This window comes from Balaenoptera physalus (genome assembly GCF_965194825.1).
Source record: "Balaenoptera physalus genome assembly, chromosome: 4".
NCBI lineage: Eukaryota > Metazoa > Chordata > Mammalia > Artiodactyla > Balaenopteridae > Balaenoptera > Balaenoptera physalus.
Window position 1 is genome coordinate 64,598,370 of NC_138891.1, and position 16,154 is coordinate 64,614,523.

The 16,154-nt window shown below is 43.6% G+C and overlaps 1 protein-coding gene across 5 annotated transcripts in view; it reads right to left on the bottom strand.

Moving 5' to 3' along the window:
* The window catches only part of IGF2BP2 (insulin like growth factor 2 mRNA binding protein 2), a 164,470-nt gene that overhangs the window by 51,498 nt on the left and 96,818 nt on the right, over positions 1-16,154 (bottom strand). The gene's annotated exons all lie outside the window — the stretch shown is intronic.

The window sequence follows — 16,154 nt, forward strand, 5'->3', positions numbered from 1 at the left end:
TAAATCTTTGCTCTTAAAATGTCACTCGAATTGTCAAGTCACCAATGACAAAATTTACATTTCATGTATATACTTCAGTTCAATGAATTTTGGACAAGATGTACCACCTCAGGCAAATGCTAGGAAAATGAGTCTTAGGAATAGATTTCCAGGCTTTCCCTCTCACTGTCAACCTCATTGTAGACTCTGACCAAAAACATCTCTCCCAGGAAGGGTTATTTTGGAAATTTCACTATAGTGGTTCACCCTTTGCTCCTCAGAAGATTTATTTAATATAAATGCCCTTCAGAGAGGGCGATAAAGGTATTAATTAGTGAACTCCTTCACAGGGTCAGCTGACTCCTGGTTGACAGCTCTCCTGGCCCAGGACTGGGAGCTGTGCCTGCCTTCAAGCCTAATAAGGCTTTACTCATCATCACTGGCCCCAGTCAGCACTGTGCTGAATCTCATGGGGCAGGATAGAGTTTGAGAACCCTCCCCGAAATACGGATTGCTGAATGGAGAAGGGTGGGGTGAATCCCAGACAGGAGACAAAGTTCTCAGAAGGAAAGGACATTCAAGTGTGCCTGAGTACAAACAGGCATTTGGATTCAGGAGGGTGAGATCTTGAGAGGTAAGGCTGAGTCTTTGTGAGTGAAAGATCTCAAAGCCAGCTTCCAGCTTTTCGAGATCTGAACCATGTAAGAACTGAAAGCATTTTATTGTGCTGTGATGAAGATGCCAGTTAACAAAACCAAACTGTGTTTCTCTTCTTTTTTTTTAAATTAATTAATTTATTTTTTGCTGCATTGGGTCTTCGTTGCTGCGCGCAGGCTTTCTCTAGTTGCAGCGAATGGGGGCTACTCTTCATTGTGGTGCGCGGGCTTCTCATTGCAGTGGCTTCTCTTGTTGCAGAGCATGGGCTCTAGGCGCACGGGCTTCAGTAGTTGTGGCACTCGGGCCTAGTTGCTCCGCAGCATGTGGGATCTTCCCAGACCAGGGCTCAAACCCGTGTCCCCTGCATTGGCAGGCGGATCCTTAACCACTGCGCCACCAGGGAAGCCACAAACTGTGTTTCTAATGAAGTGATTAGTTACCCTTATAAGGCCCTCAATTCATTGTCTGTAATTAAGACTAACCAGGGTAAAAACAAATATTTACACATCATATTTTGAGCTCTGATAAAAACATATATAAACTTGATGCAACACAAGTTACAATTTGAGTATATAAGTGTTTTACTTGTGTGGTGCAGGGTAAATACAAAACCATCTTTATAAAGGAAAATGAAGCCACATGCCTAGTCACCAACAACTGTGCCATCCTTTCAGCATCTCTCCAATTCATTTTCAAATAATTGTTTTCTTGAGTTCTCCAAACAGCACTCAACTCTGTCCTTTTCCTTTTTTTTTTTTACTTGTGCCTTTTTCATTTTTTCCCTCCTCAGCTCAAGTAGCATCTGGAACAGAGCAGGTGCTCAGCAATCAGCAAATTCACCAGGAGCATGTGTTGCTGACAGCTGGCTTCTTTTTCCTGGCACACTCCACCCCATATTCTGTGTTCCAACTATAAGAAGAACACGTGATTAGTGAAGACACTGACTGGTCTTCAACCAAGCCAATTTCTTTCACTCCAGTCTATGCTTATCAGCTCAAGGCAACAGGCTGTTGACTGGAAAACGCAGGGGAAGACGTTTCCCGACACAGTAGCCACTGCAAACCCTTCCTGTGATTGGATGTAGTGACTCATGTGGAGGTGATGTTTCTTCCCTGAAGACAACAAGTACAATGGCATGCCTTGACATACTGAAGAAACAGTTTCACAATTAACAAAAATTCAAGCCAGAAGCTGTGAGTCCTCAATGTCTGGGAATGAGTGATAAACCAACAGCCATTTTACTTCTGAAAAGAAGGAACTACTCCCAGCAGTTATAAAAGTCTTTGATCTTATTCATTGTAGTCAGGATGATTAAGAAAAATTAAGTTCATCTCTAATATAGCTCTAAATCCCAAGTAAGCAGAGAAAGGGAGGAGAGGGTCCTCCCTTGTAAAGGAACTCCTTCCCCATGCCGTGTAAATCAAATAGCGTTCACCATCTCACACAAAAGGAACATCTCGCCCACACTGAAGGTTAGGTACTCTGAACAATCCCAACTACCCAGACCCAAATGTTCTGACTGCAGGTTAAATACTGGACATTTTATCTCATTTGGGGAAATAAGATGATTTCTAAGATTAAACCAAAAGCTTTTCCAAATTCATTTAACAGATGTTCACTAAGCACCTGTTACTAGCCACGCACTTGTTTTAGGTTCCAGGGTATAGTAGTGAACAAAACAAAAATGTCCTCATGCTGCTTATATTCTAGGGAGTAAACGAACAGAAAAGACAACACTGACCTCAGCAACCCTAGAACTCTCTAATTAATTTCAATAAAATGTACTTTACATGTTTAATGCAACATGTACATTTCAATAAAGAATGTACTTTAGAGCTGGTCCCTTGACTCAATTATATCCTCAAGGAAAAAGGCTATTCCTGCATTTTCTTAGTCATATTTTTAGGTTTTAGCTAGACATGAACCCAATGTCCTTTAACACCTGTTTCTGCACAGTATCCTTAAACTGTAATTGCAGGTAGAAAAGAGCATCACACAAGTCCTTGTTTCCAACCACCGTGGGGAAGTTAAAGCTGAGGGAGGCATTTCTGTGTATAAGAGCAGTGGAACACCTGCACTGCCACAAAGGGGAAGCTTTCCTTCCCACCCGGCTCTGCCCCTTAGCACTTAACCCCCTGAGATTTCCTCTGCTACACAAAGGGGAGCTCTGGAGAAAATAAGAGGACCAGAGGAAAAGTTATTTCTCAAAATTGGAAGAGGAGTCAGAAAAAACTTCTCACACAACACCAATAAAAAAAATAAAATCACAGCATGCAAAGAAAAACAAATCAGTGAATGTCTTCGATATCTCATAAAGTGCTGATGTAAAAAGAAAGGAAAATCATTAGCTCTTAGAGCTAATGTTACATGATTTGAATACAATGAGACTTTTTAAAACCTAGAATTGCCACCTTTTTTTTTTTTTGAGCCATGCCACGCAGCTTGTGGGATCTTAGTTCCCAGACCAGGGATTGAACCTAGGCCCTCAGCAGTGAAAGTGCAGAGTCCTAACCACTGGACGGCAAGGGAATTCCCCTTTTTAAATTTATTTTATTTTATTACCAAATAGCCAACTTTTAAAACAGACAAACTGGGGAAAGATGGCATATCAATTATTCTTATATTTAAAAGGATTCATCATCCTAATGAGGATTCATCTTAAGATATTTTTACATCAATTCTGAAATAAGACAAATTAGTAGGGAGATAACTGCAAATACACAAATTTGATTTATAACCAATTTTGAGAGACTAGACTTTTGCCCAGAGAAATTTTTCCAGTGGTGCTGATAGAAATGCAAGATTCTTGAGTTGTATCCTTCTCGAACTATGCACATCCTATCCCTACCCCTGCAGCTCAACAGCTCTAACCTGGTGATGTGGACACAGCAGTCACTCAAGAAATCTGAGGAATGAATGAATGTACATGATAGGGTTAAGATCTCTGGCACTTAAAAGGAGAATTCCTCCCAGCTGCTGATTCACACTCTCTTTTGAGTTCCCTGTCTTACAAAGACAGTAAACAGAGCATCTGTCTCAGTTGGTCCCTGACTTTTCATCACTTCCTCTCAAACCAGCACCATTAGCTGGGTGGGCCCCAGCAGGACCCAACACTGGGAAGTATCCTATATAGGGGTCAACACCTGACATGAATAAAGGTGAACAACCTACCTGGCTCAGCAGGTGGCCAAGGGAGGTCCTGCTACCACAGCTTCAAATTCCTTTTCCTCTCTTCTCCCTTCCCTGGAAGCAGTGCACGGTTGCCCTCTACTACCAGGACCCTCTTTCCTTTCTTTGTTGGGAGCCAGGTCCTCAGCAGCATGAATGAGGGAGGGGAAGAGAGTTCAGCCGGTGGCCTCCCCTTAGCTGTTCAGAGTCCCAGTCTCCTTAGCATTGTGATAAGCTCCTGCACTCTCCTCTCACTTGTCCCTCCCCAAACCCCAGGGGATTATGAGAAAGCGCTCCATAAACTGTAGTGCACCCTACACAGGTAGGCATTAGGGTCATTCTGACAGAAGCACCCTCAAACTCCTTTTCCCAGCGTTGGTCCTGATATGCCCAGGAGAGCTGGTGCCTGGTTTTCCTATGAAATGTGAATGGATCTGACTTCCCCTGATGAGTCACAATCAGATAATCAATTAGAAGGCACTGCATGGAGGCAGCATTGAACTAGAAAAGAAGCTACTGAAGTGATAAAGAATCACCTGTGGATTCAGGCTTAAAAGGACCCATTTCAGGATAATTTCACAAGCTAAAATGTACAATTGGTAAACTGATGGATTAGTCCTCTCCTGCATTTAAGAGCACTTTGATTATTGTGCTCAAGTGAGAGTACTTTTGTTCCTTGGTGGGAAATACAAAATTTGTAATAGTCAAGCATAGATACCTGTGGAAATGCAAACACTTTCATTTACTAATGTCCATAAGGCCTTGATTTCTTAGAAGAGAACAATGATTTAAGAAAAAATATAAATTTAAATATAGTCCCTGGATTTTCTAACCTAATAATTCTCCCACCCCTAATAAAACATTTTATTGTTACCAAAGGCCACCATTATTTCAGCACCACAAGACGCAGAGTGGGGAGATGTGCTGAGCAGGGAGCCAGAGACCATGGTTTGAATGCTGGCTCCACTTCAGGCAAAGCTGTCGGATAGAGATACTGGGCCAGTCACTTAACCTCCCTGCTTAATGCCTCAAACATGAGGCACTTGAGATAAGATGACAGCCAGTTAGACAAGCTTCTTTCCAAACCCAAGATTCACTCCATTTTGGCAGCAAAACAAAACTGTCACAAAGAAAAGGTAAGGAGCAGAAAAAAGAGGTGTCTCCATGGACCTCAGGCTACAGAGACTGAATTAAAAAAAAAAAAAAATCATCCCAACAAATCTTGCATTTTGTTTGGGTCACAGTTTTTAACAACCCACTAGATAAGTTAGCCAACAGAGTCCATACTATTTTATAATTGAATGGCTTACAATCCAAAAAAAGTGGATTTGTGACTCTACCTGTATCACAACCCATCCCTACAGCCACAATTTATCCCATTTCTTCCCTTTTCTATCTTATTGCAGAAAGCCTTATGTTTACATTTTCACTAGTGCCAGGGTTACTCTTGTACAATCTCTGGTGTCTGGATTTTGAAGGTATAATGTTATTTCCTGAAATTTACTATGAATGGAGTATACGGCACAGCTAAGTAGGAGCTTGTCCATTTCCTACAGGTGTATATAGGTCTTGGCATGGGACTGTGAATAAGGAGACTATAACTGCTTCCAAGGAATTCCACTGATGTCATAAACCACTGTATCAAAGCTTAGGTTTCCACTACATAGAAACAGAGCTCTGGCCCATAATTCAGATGCTGGTTAATTAGTATTGTACTGATACTCTACTTGTTATTGCAACTTTGATCTATACAACTCTGTAAAGCCTACATTCATATTTTTAAAGTAACATGCTTTAGCAGCAGGTGAGAGAAACTTAAGACGTGATACAGGGCTTCCCTGGTGGCGCAGTGGTTAAGAATCTGCCTGCCAATGCAGGGGATACGGTTTGAGCCCTGGTCTGGGAAGATCCCACATGTCGCAGAGTAACAAAGCCCGTGCGCCACAACTACTGAGCCTGCGCTCTAGAGCCCGTGAGCCACAACTACTGAAGCCCGTGCGCCTAGAGCCCATGCTCCGCAACAAGAGAAGCCACCGCAATGAGAAGCCCGCACACTGCAACAAAGAGTAGCCCCCGATCACCGCAACTAGAGAAAGCTGCGTGCAGCAACAAAGATCCAATGCAGCCAAAAATAAATAAAATAAATTTATATATATATAAAAAAGACATGATACATTTATTGGAAAAGCAGCAGTGTTAGCTTGATTAAATGCATACACCACTAGATAACTGTCCAAGGCCCTTTCCAACTCCAGTGGTCTAGGCAACAGGTGAGTAAGAGAGACTTCAAAGGCAAGGGGGACAGGCGGGGTGGGACTGTGGTGAGACATCAGGATGAAAAGTGTTTATATTACATGGAGCTCTTCCTAGTGAATTTTATATAGTGATTCTGCAGATCTCAGCAAAATTGGACACGTATCTATCACTCAACTGGTTTCTTTGAAACAAACTTTTTAGAAATAAGTACTACATATTCTTTGCACAAAGTTCAAAAGGTACCAAAGCAGAAAAAACATAGTAGAAAAATTTGTCCTCTATATCTATCTTTCAGGACTCCAGTCCTGATACCAGTTTTTAAAAATCATTCCAGAGTATTCTGTACAAAAGCATATATGTATATAGTTGACCCTTGAACAGTGTGGGGTTAAGGGTACTTACCCACGCCCCCTGTGCAGCTGAAAATCTGCTTATAACTTTTGATTCCCTCCCGAACTTAACTACTATAGCCTACCGTTGACCAGAAGCCTTACTAATAACATAAACACATATTTTGTATGTTATATGTATATCTACATATATTTTATGCATTCATGACATACCTTTTTCTTAATCTTTTTGGTATTTCTAGGCTACACGGTTCATCTGTGAGGTTTTCTTTTCAAATTGTCCTAAATCTCCAAAAAATTTCCAATATATTTATTGAAAAAAATCCATGTACAGGTGGACCCATGCTGTTCAAACCCATCCTGTTCAAGAGTCAACTGTGTATTCTTTTTCCCCCCTCAAAAACAAATGTTAGTGCTCTGTATATGCTTTTTTCACTTGGAGATTGTGTCATATCCATACACAGAGCTGTATTATTCTTTTTGACGGCTGTATAACATTCAACTTTATGAATATACCATAATTTATTTAACTGGTCTCCTATTGATGGACATACGTTTCTAACCTTTTGCTATTTCCAAAAAACCAAAAATGTTGTAGCAAATAACTTTTCTGTCTATCTACCTAATTTTACACATGTGAGTGTATCTTGGAAGACAAGCTCCTAGAAGGGGAATCACTGAGTCAGAGGGCTGTGCATTTGTAATGTCAACATACAAATGCAACACTGTTTCTCCACACATGAAAACGCAGCTATCCAATTTTTGATTTCTGCCCATTCATAGGTGAAAAATACTATCTTTTTTTGCATTTTAACTATGAATGAAGCTGATTGTTTTTCATATGCTAAAGAACCTACCCACCTCACCCACTCTGGGAAACTCCACAGAATTCTTCCCTGCTCTTCTTTGGTATTCTGGCAGGTGACTCCTGATCTGATTAACTTCATTCACTTCATTTATTCAACAAACCCTCACTGAGTACTGTTGGACACCAGAGAGGCAGGTGAAAAGCCTGTTCCCCACCATGAGGAGCTCACAGTCTGGCAGGAAGATAGCCAGTGCACCCTGTATGCAGTGTTGCTATGAGACAGGCCAGCACCACGCTGGAGGGTGCCTGGAGGGTGCCGAGTGGCTGAGCAGACAGGAGGAGAAGCTGGCAAGGCCCCCAGGGAAGGTGATGCCTCAGCTGAGTCTGAGCAGTACGAGGCAGAGTGAGCCAGGAGAGCAAAGGTGAGGTAGAGAGTGCAGAGGGGTCCAGAGGGCCTTTCAAATCAAGGGAATGAGGTGTACAAAGGCAGGGCAGCAAGGGTACTTGGTTTGAGAGGAGCAGAGCACGCTTCCAGGGACCATGAAGGTGATAAGCCTTTCACCAAGACTCAAACTGGGAGACAAGGTAAACACAGCCGTCAGCATTAACTTTCTTTTCAGAAGCTGTTTTCTTCTTAACTGACTCCCTTCCTCAGAGAAGACAGCCTTGTGGCCCTGAGAATTTGGGTGCAAGTATAATTCTATCCTTTCCTGTAGCTGTGTGCATCTCACTACTGGGGCAGTCTACTGATAATTCCTCACTTCCCTTTGACATGGGGCTGCCAGGTACACTTCACCAACAAATTAAGTGCCTCTAGATGAAAATAAAAGCATCTTGCCAACTACCATTATAATACTCTTCTGTTCCCAGCAGGTACTTACCACACCTCTTGAGAGTGTAACAAACAGATCCATTAAAAATATTAAGGGAATTCCCTGGTGGCGCAGTGGTTAAGAATCCATCTGCCAATGCAGGCGACACGGGTTCGAGCCCTGGTCCTTGGCAGGCGACAAGGGTTCAAGCCCTCGTCCGGGAAGATCCCACATACCGTGGAGCAACTAAGCCCGTGCGCCACAACTACTGAGCCTGTGCTCTAGAGCTCGCGAGCCACAACTACTGAAACCCGCGTGCCTAGAGCCCGTGCTCCGCAACAAGAGAAGCCACTGCAATGAGAAGCCCACGCACCGCAACAAAGAGTAGCCCCCGCTCGCCGCAACTAGAGAAAGCCCGCGCGCAGCAACAAAGACCCAGTGCAGCCCAAAATAAATAAACGTATTACAAAAAAAAAATTAAGCGTGCTTTAGGTTAGTGGAAGGTATGATTAAATACCACCACTGATTTTTTTAAATGAATGCACTAGAACTTTTATTTTTTTAATCCACATGAATAATGCCTCCATCAAAGTTATGCCCTTAGAAGAGTATTTACTTATTCTAATAATGATTCCTCTGCCCAATATATTTTTTGAATTCTTTTATTAATATTTTCTATAGCATCTATCCAAGAAACATTGATTTAACTGATTTGCCTTTGGTCTGTAGTGCAATCTTACAAATATGCTGTGTTGAGTAAGAATCTCCCTCTTCTTCTTCCTTTTCCTCTTTCTATATTTAACAGGAAACAAAACTCAGAGGCCTCTCCTCTGCCTCTTCTAACAGCAAAGAGTGCAGCTCTCTGGGGAGTAGGCTGCCTTAGTTTGAATGCCAGGACTGCTGGGTTGGCCACCATACCTACGTTACCAACCCATCCTCATAAGGGGTTCACCTCCCACGTTCCTTTTGGGGTGGTGGTGGAGAGGAGAAGTGCAGGGAGAATATCGCCCTTGGCTGCTCAAGCTCCCTGATCTGGTTAAGGAGAGGGTATTTACTCAGGGTCATGGTGGTGCATGAGGAAGCCAACCCCATCAGTGTTGGCTGATCATCAGAATGCGGACAAGGGGACATTCTTCATTTCTAGGTCATGTCTGGTTAAGATCAGGTGCCAGGATCAATATTTCACCTTAACTGAGGGGCAGCTGCCCAGGCGGGCAAGGTCAGTGCCCCTGCGGCCCTTAGCTAGTGTCTTCTTCATAGCATTTATTACAAACCACTGTTTACATTTCTGCAGCCCAGCCAGACTCTGCCCCACCACTGTGATTTGTTCATCCCACCATCCAGCACTTTTCTTTTCAAGGGATGATTATACACAAGTGAACAGACAGCAGGCGTGGTTGCCCTTTAAGCTCATGTAATCGGGCCTCTCATTTCAATTCACTTTGGTCAGCCCAGGTCATCTGAATGTAAAAGGGCCCCTCTGTCTCTGACCGAGATCCTTGCAGCCCTTTGATGGCCAAGGAGCTCTAAGAGGGAGCTCATTCCCTGAGTGCTTGAGACCCCAGTCTACTGGGAGGTCGTGGGCAGAAAGTCAGACTAGGCATCAGGACTGCTGGGCGTGGGGCCACCACCCAGATATGTGACTGGGCTATTTGTGGCAGGTTATTTCATTTCTCTGGGGCCAGATGGTCTCTTTCTACAATCCTCCTTAGTGTCGAGAGTTCTCCAGCCCTGCCTGCTCTCTTCCCTCAAGGACAGTAAAGATGCCTCTTCCTCCCATAGAAATGTGTACAAGAACTAAGCTGTCCAGGCAAAAAAACCTTTAAAGGAAGAATTTCTGTGCTGTGAGTGGTTTACTGTGAGAATAGGACTCAGAGAAGTCTTAGAAATCTTCACTCAATGACACAGATGGATAGACAGACTTTAATCTGTGAGCCAAGAAAAATGGTTTGTAAAGGCTAGAAGAAAAGAACCCCATGGCTAAGAACTTGTAAAAACATCTATAACAAACAAAAGTTCTAAGGGAAAGACTATGAATCAGCAGGATCACAGGAGGTGGAGAGTGAGCTTTGAAACGGCAGAGAACTAACCAGCTAAAGGGCAAATGGTGCAGAATGCCACTGCAGGAGGTGACACACAGGAATCCAAGCAGCACCTGGAGTCAACAGAGGACAAGTAGACACATTTTCATCCCAGGCCTGTGCTGGTGGGGACAGCCTACCCTACCATACTAGTATTTTCCGGATGGGAAGTAGGTACCACTGAGATTCCTTAGCTTATAAAGCCAAAAATTCCATTCTTGGGAGGGAGAGGAGAGAAGGAAATGAGCATGAACAGGAATGACATTTTCCATTCCCTTCATGGACAGTTTTGCACAAGCTGCAAATGCAAAGGGGGGAGATGTAGACAGAGGTCCACCACCACGGTCTCTGCCCTCCAGGGAACTCAGTCCAAAAGGCGAGGAAGACAGGTCAACAAAACCCACCACCCAAGGTACTGCCAATGACAAAACTGGTGCAGACTTCACCATTACAAAGCATTTTTACACACGTCATCTCACCTAATTCTCACACTGGTCAGTGGACCAGAACGGAATTTAAGTAACTTGCCCGAGGTCTCTCAGCTGTGATGCAATAGGACCAATTACAGAAATCTCATAGATACTATTATAAGAACTGTAAGAGAGATTCTGAATTCACAGGGGTTCCAGGGACAATAGTGCCCATGAGAGGGACAGGCACTGTGTTGGGTGCTTTACCAACACCAACTCCAGTGCCTAAAAAAAGCCCCACACTGGTGCCCAGCAGGGCCCAGAAAGCCAATACCTGACTCCTACTTGCTCTATGAATGAAGCTGGGATAAGTACTGTTCCTACTTTGCAGCTGGGGAATCTAAGGTGAAGCCAGGAATGTGAACACAGGTCTGTTTGATGCCCAAGTCACTAATCCTGTCATTCTAGAGGTTTTTAGGTGTCACATGAGACACAGAGTTCCATGTAATGTCCGCAGGAGGTGAGCAAATACAGCAATAAAAACAATGCATCACATTGCATTTATTTTCTAACATTTCTTTTTATATCAAGGAAAAACTCTCAGTCTGAGGCTGGAAGTCTTTAACACCTCTCCAATACTAATACTCCTCCCTCTAAAAAAATAAAAAATGTTAGGCTCAGAACCTTAACAAGCAACGGTAGCTAGAATTTAATAACAACACATTGTTGTCAGTATATTTCATTTGTATGGTTACTTTCTATTTATTGCAAATGGTACTGGTTTTTCAATTATATAGATAATATAAAGTTTCTTTTAAAAGTAAACTTAGGGTGTTTTTTTAAAGGGGGACCACTTTAAAAGACAACATTAAGTAGTTAACAGGGCAGGTGTAGAGATAACGGCAGAAAACATGAAAGCAGTACACAGATGGCTGAAATTTGGGAAATGTTGCTCTATATCATACTGGCCCTCAGAACACAAGTGCTTCTGCCCATTTTGAATCTGTGCTCCTTTGTGGGTTGAGCAAACAGGACAAGTATGTTCTCTGGAACCCTTAACTATGAGGCTGCAGGATTCCCAGCTGGGCACGTCCCGGACAGGATCTCTTGCACGAGCTACGTTAATGAACATCACGTATTCAGGCTGGCACGCAGTTTTATGAACAAGTGTCAGCAGTAGGTATTAACAGGTGTTTGACTAGGGCAGGGGTCAGCAAACTATGGCTGGTGGGCTACATCCAGTCCAAAGCCTGTTTTTGTAAGTAACGTTTTATTGAACCTCCTGTTTGGTTATATATTGTCTATAGCTACTTTTCCACTAGAATGGCAGAGTTGAGAAGGTGTGACAGAGACCATATGGGCCAAGAAACCTAATATATTTACTATCTTGCTCTTTACCAAAAAAAAAAAAAAAAAGGCCCTGGACTCGGGAGGCCAGACATTGAAATTGAGAAGATCAGGGCCAAGAGAGGGTGTGAGCATAGTTCAAGGGCCAGAGCAATAACTGTGCCAGAAATTAAGTCAGAAACTCCCTCCTGGAACTGGCAGATGGGTAGGAAGAAATCTGAGTGGAAAACTGAAGCAGGAAGAAGGGAAGAGCAAAGCCACGATCAAAACTGGAGAAGCAGAGATGAACAAGGGGCAGGGTAACACCAGAGATAACGGTCTTGCATCTTTTGAAGTCAAGAACCACCCCTACGGGGTGCTATTCTGGGCTTCCCAGTCCTTTGAAAGTTGCTGGCCTTCCCAGCTTAAGGGAGCCATGTCCCTGGGAAACCAGGGGCCCCAGTCATGCCTTGCAGGTGGTATCAACGTGGACCATGATAGGATTGTGATGGTCAGAGATGAGCTTGGGTGGGGAGAGGAAATAACGGACTGTGTTTGGACAAGGGAAAACAGGGTACATCTACTGGGGAGACAGATGGCTACTAAGTCGGGACAACTGTAGAGGTCTTATTTAATAGGGTGAGGAGTTTCTGCTGATATAGTAGGCTAAGGGAGATCACTGCCAGCATTTGAGCAGGGCAGTCATTCATAATTCCACTTATTCATGAGGCAGAGACAGTGGGGTGTGACAAAGCTCTGCAAAACTATAAGATACTACCTATCTTTGACTAGCAATAGTACAAAAGACAAAGTAGATTGGGTTTACTAGAATAGAGGTATTAAAAAAGTGGCTAGGGACTTCCTTGGTGGTGTAGTGGTTAAGAATCCGCCTGCCAATGCAGGGGACACGGGTTCGAGGCCTGGGCCAGGAAGATCCCACATGCTGCAGAGCAACTAAGCCTGTGCGCCACAACTACTGAGCCTGCGCTCTAGAGCCCACGAGCCACAACTACTGAGCCTGCGCTCTAGAGCCCATGAGCCACAACTACTGAGCCTGCGCACCACCACTACTGAAGCCCGTGTGCCTAGAGCCCTTGCTCTGCAACAAGAGAAGCCACCACGAGAAGCCCGCACACCACAGCGAAGAGTAGCCCCCGCTCACCGCAACTAGAGAAAGCCCGCACACCACAGCGAAGAGTAGCCCCCGCTCACCGCAACTAGAGAAAGCCCGTGTGCAGCAACAAAGACCCAACGCAGCCAAAAATAAATACATTAATTAATTAATTTTTTTTAAAAAGTGGCTATCACTAGTGGTGTGAAAATTTGCGGCAGCCACAGGCTCAACACTACCTATGACAACTCTCCTTTCATGTGCTTCGCCTCATCTGCATGGACGCTTCTACAGGTTAAGCAGAAAGAAGGCAGCGATGACCCTGAAGCAACCAAGAGTGCTGACTGGGGGGTGAAGGCTAGAGTACAAAGAAGTGAGCTTTGATAGAGAGAAACTCAAATGAGAGCAGTTAAGTCGTACTGGATCCCAGGGCCACTGGTATATACTTAAACTAAGTGGCGAAGGGGAGGCAATGTGTAGCTTTTGTTAATTTCCATAATGTAAATACTCTCACCATAGCTAATTTAAAGCCACTAACGTGATGTCACCAAACAAAAGTTGCAAAGAGATGCACACAGTTGACTCCTCCAGCAAACCACTGGGAATCTAAGCATGTTGCTCCCAGCAGCTCTTACCTGGATGATGTGAGAGGACGCTGACAGGTCACTCAGATGTCATGCTGCTGAAGCTACTCCTCCCACCCAGTTATGGAGGGAATGAGACCTTACAGCTGACATCCTCAAAAGGTTGTGGAAGGACCTCAGTTTCAGATTCAGAACAACTTCATTCTGCAGATAAGGAAACTGAGGCTCAGAGCTTTAGAATTGCTCACCTTGGGCTACATTGCAGGGCTGGGATTATGCTTTGTACGAACAGAAACAAATTCTGAAACCAAACAGGGTGTAACTGTAGAGTGAAGAGGTGAAGAGGTAGTCCACAAACGGTCAAGCCACATCAAAGTGCAGCTGGTACAGGGCTGGCAAATTACTCCAAGGGTACTCTGGGCAAAGAAGAGAGAAGAAAGATCACCAGGAAAGCCTCGAAGCTGTGTGTGTGTGTGTACACGACCATGCACACATGTGCACGTGAACAAGTAGATGTCACAAAGTACTACCAATTGCCACTTCCTGTGTACTGTCAATAGAACGAGATGCCCTAGGCATCTTGAAATTACCAAAAATTAATGTGTGAATTTTAGCCAGTTAATGTCACATATGAAAGGGAACGTTCATACTCTTTTCTCCTTCCAACTGAGGTTTTTTCCTCTCCCTGAATTTTATACACACACACACACACAAATTATAGATAGATAGATAGATAGATAGATAGATAGATAGATAGATAGATAGATAGATCTTTTTGGCCGCACCACGCGGCTTGTGGGATCTTAGTTCCCCGACCAGGGATTGAACCAGCGCCCTCAGCAGTGAAAGTGCGGAGTTTTAACCACTGAACCGTCAGGGAATTCCCCTGAATTTTATTTTTATCGTTAAAACTTTAAATTTTGCTACATGCTCACCCTAGCAAATTTTACTGGAAATCAATTCCTTCTCTAAAAACTGTATTTTCGTGCTGGCTTCCTCCAGACTTATAAAACACTGTTTATCAACTGAAACCTCAAGCAAGTCTCTCATGCACCTGTCTTCCTCCTTTCTGTCCCCCACCTCCTCACCTTCATCTGAAAAGACGTGAACACCCACTTAGCAAGTTCCCTCTGTCATCAGGACCAACAGAGCCTGGGGAAATTTGCCCATGTTACTCCTCCTGCTTACAGAGAAGCCTCCTCTGGCAAGGCAGGACAGCCCTGTGGTCTGTCTGGGAGGTGCTTTTCTTCTGGGTGGCAGATAATGCCTTCTATTCACCAACCGTTCATGCTGCCTCCTTGGCAGCCCTTGGAAACCTCCGGGTGGCAGTGTTTGTTTACCCCCTTTTTGTAGGGGATGAAATTGAGGCACAAGAAGACACTGTTAGGATACACTACAGGAGCAAGATACAAGATAAGAGCTTCGTGGATTCGTTTTAAAAATTAAAGTGATTGCAACAAGAACTGAATCACACCTTAAGACAGCACTGCCTTTCTTCACCACTTTCTTCACACCTCCTTCACCAGCCAGCTGTGAAGTGAACCTCTACTGAGGGGCAACGCCGGCAGGTTTAAGTTTTCAAATTTGTGTCATTTTGTGCTTACTGGAGGAGGTATAGTGAGCTTGGATATAGGTGATATGGCGGGAGGGTGGAGACAGGGAAGTAAAGGGAGAGGCTTGTATGATCCAGGCTAAGATAATCAAACTAAGAATAATCAGTCTGGTGGAGGCTGCAGAGAGACTCCAGGAAATGACCCTCAGCTGTGCTCACAGCTCACTGGAAAACTACAGGAATGGCCTCTTTACATCGGGTCTGGCGGGTAGAGAACTCAGGCCTGATGCTGTATAATTATGTAAATACACCCACAGATATATAAACACATATACACATGTATACATAATACATATACATAAAACATATACACATTATTATACATAATTATGTAATTATAATCGAGTTACAAGAACCTACTATGTTAGGGTGTTTTCAAGACCAGACTTCATTACAAGGGAAAACTGTTAGCCATAAAAATAGTTTTGTCTTGTCCCCAAAGTGATATGTCATTCTGTCTTGCTTTTGCTAATTAAGAGTTGAAAATTGTTGAAATGTTTCTTGTTGGTTAAACTGGAGAGAAGACAATAAAATCCAGTGGAGACTGAGAATTAGGAACCACTGAGGTTTATGTGGGAAGGAGAAAGGCTTCATGGACTGTGGCCATGTTTATGATTCCATCAAATCTAGTCAGCCACAGCCCACCACCAGGGCACAGTCAAAACTGCACAAATAACCAAACTTCTATCCTTTGGAAATGACGACATTGGGTCATATTTTCAATAGATAGAACTCACTGCTTAGCTCCATGGCAGTCTACAGTCAAAAGCTTATCATTTAAAATTATCTTCACAGGGTATTAGGACTGGGAAGGTCCTTAAGGAAATCCTTTCATCTCATAAATAAACGACACTGCATTCCAGAGAAGTGATTTGTCCAAAGTTTTTTGGATGAGAAGCCATATCTTCTGAGTCTCCAGATCCCTGAATCTTCTTCCCACCCCCATGTCTCTGTTGGCAGCATCCACCCTCGGCAAACCATTAACAGACATAAAAAGCAC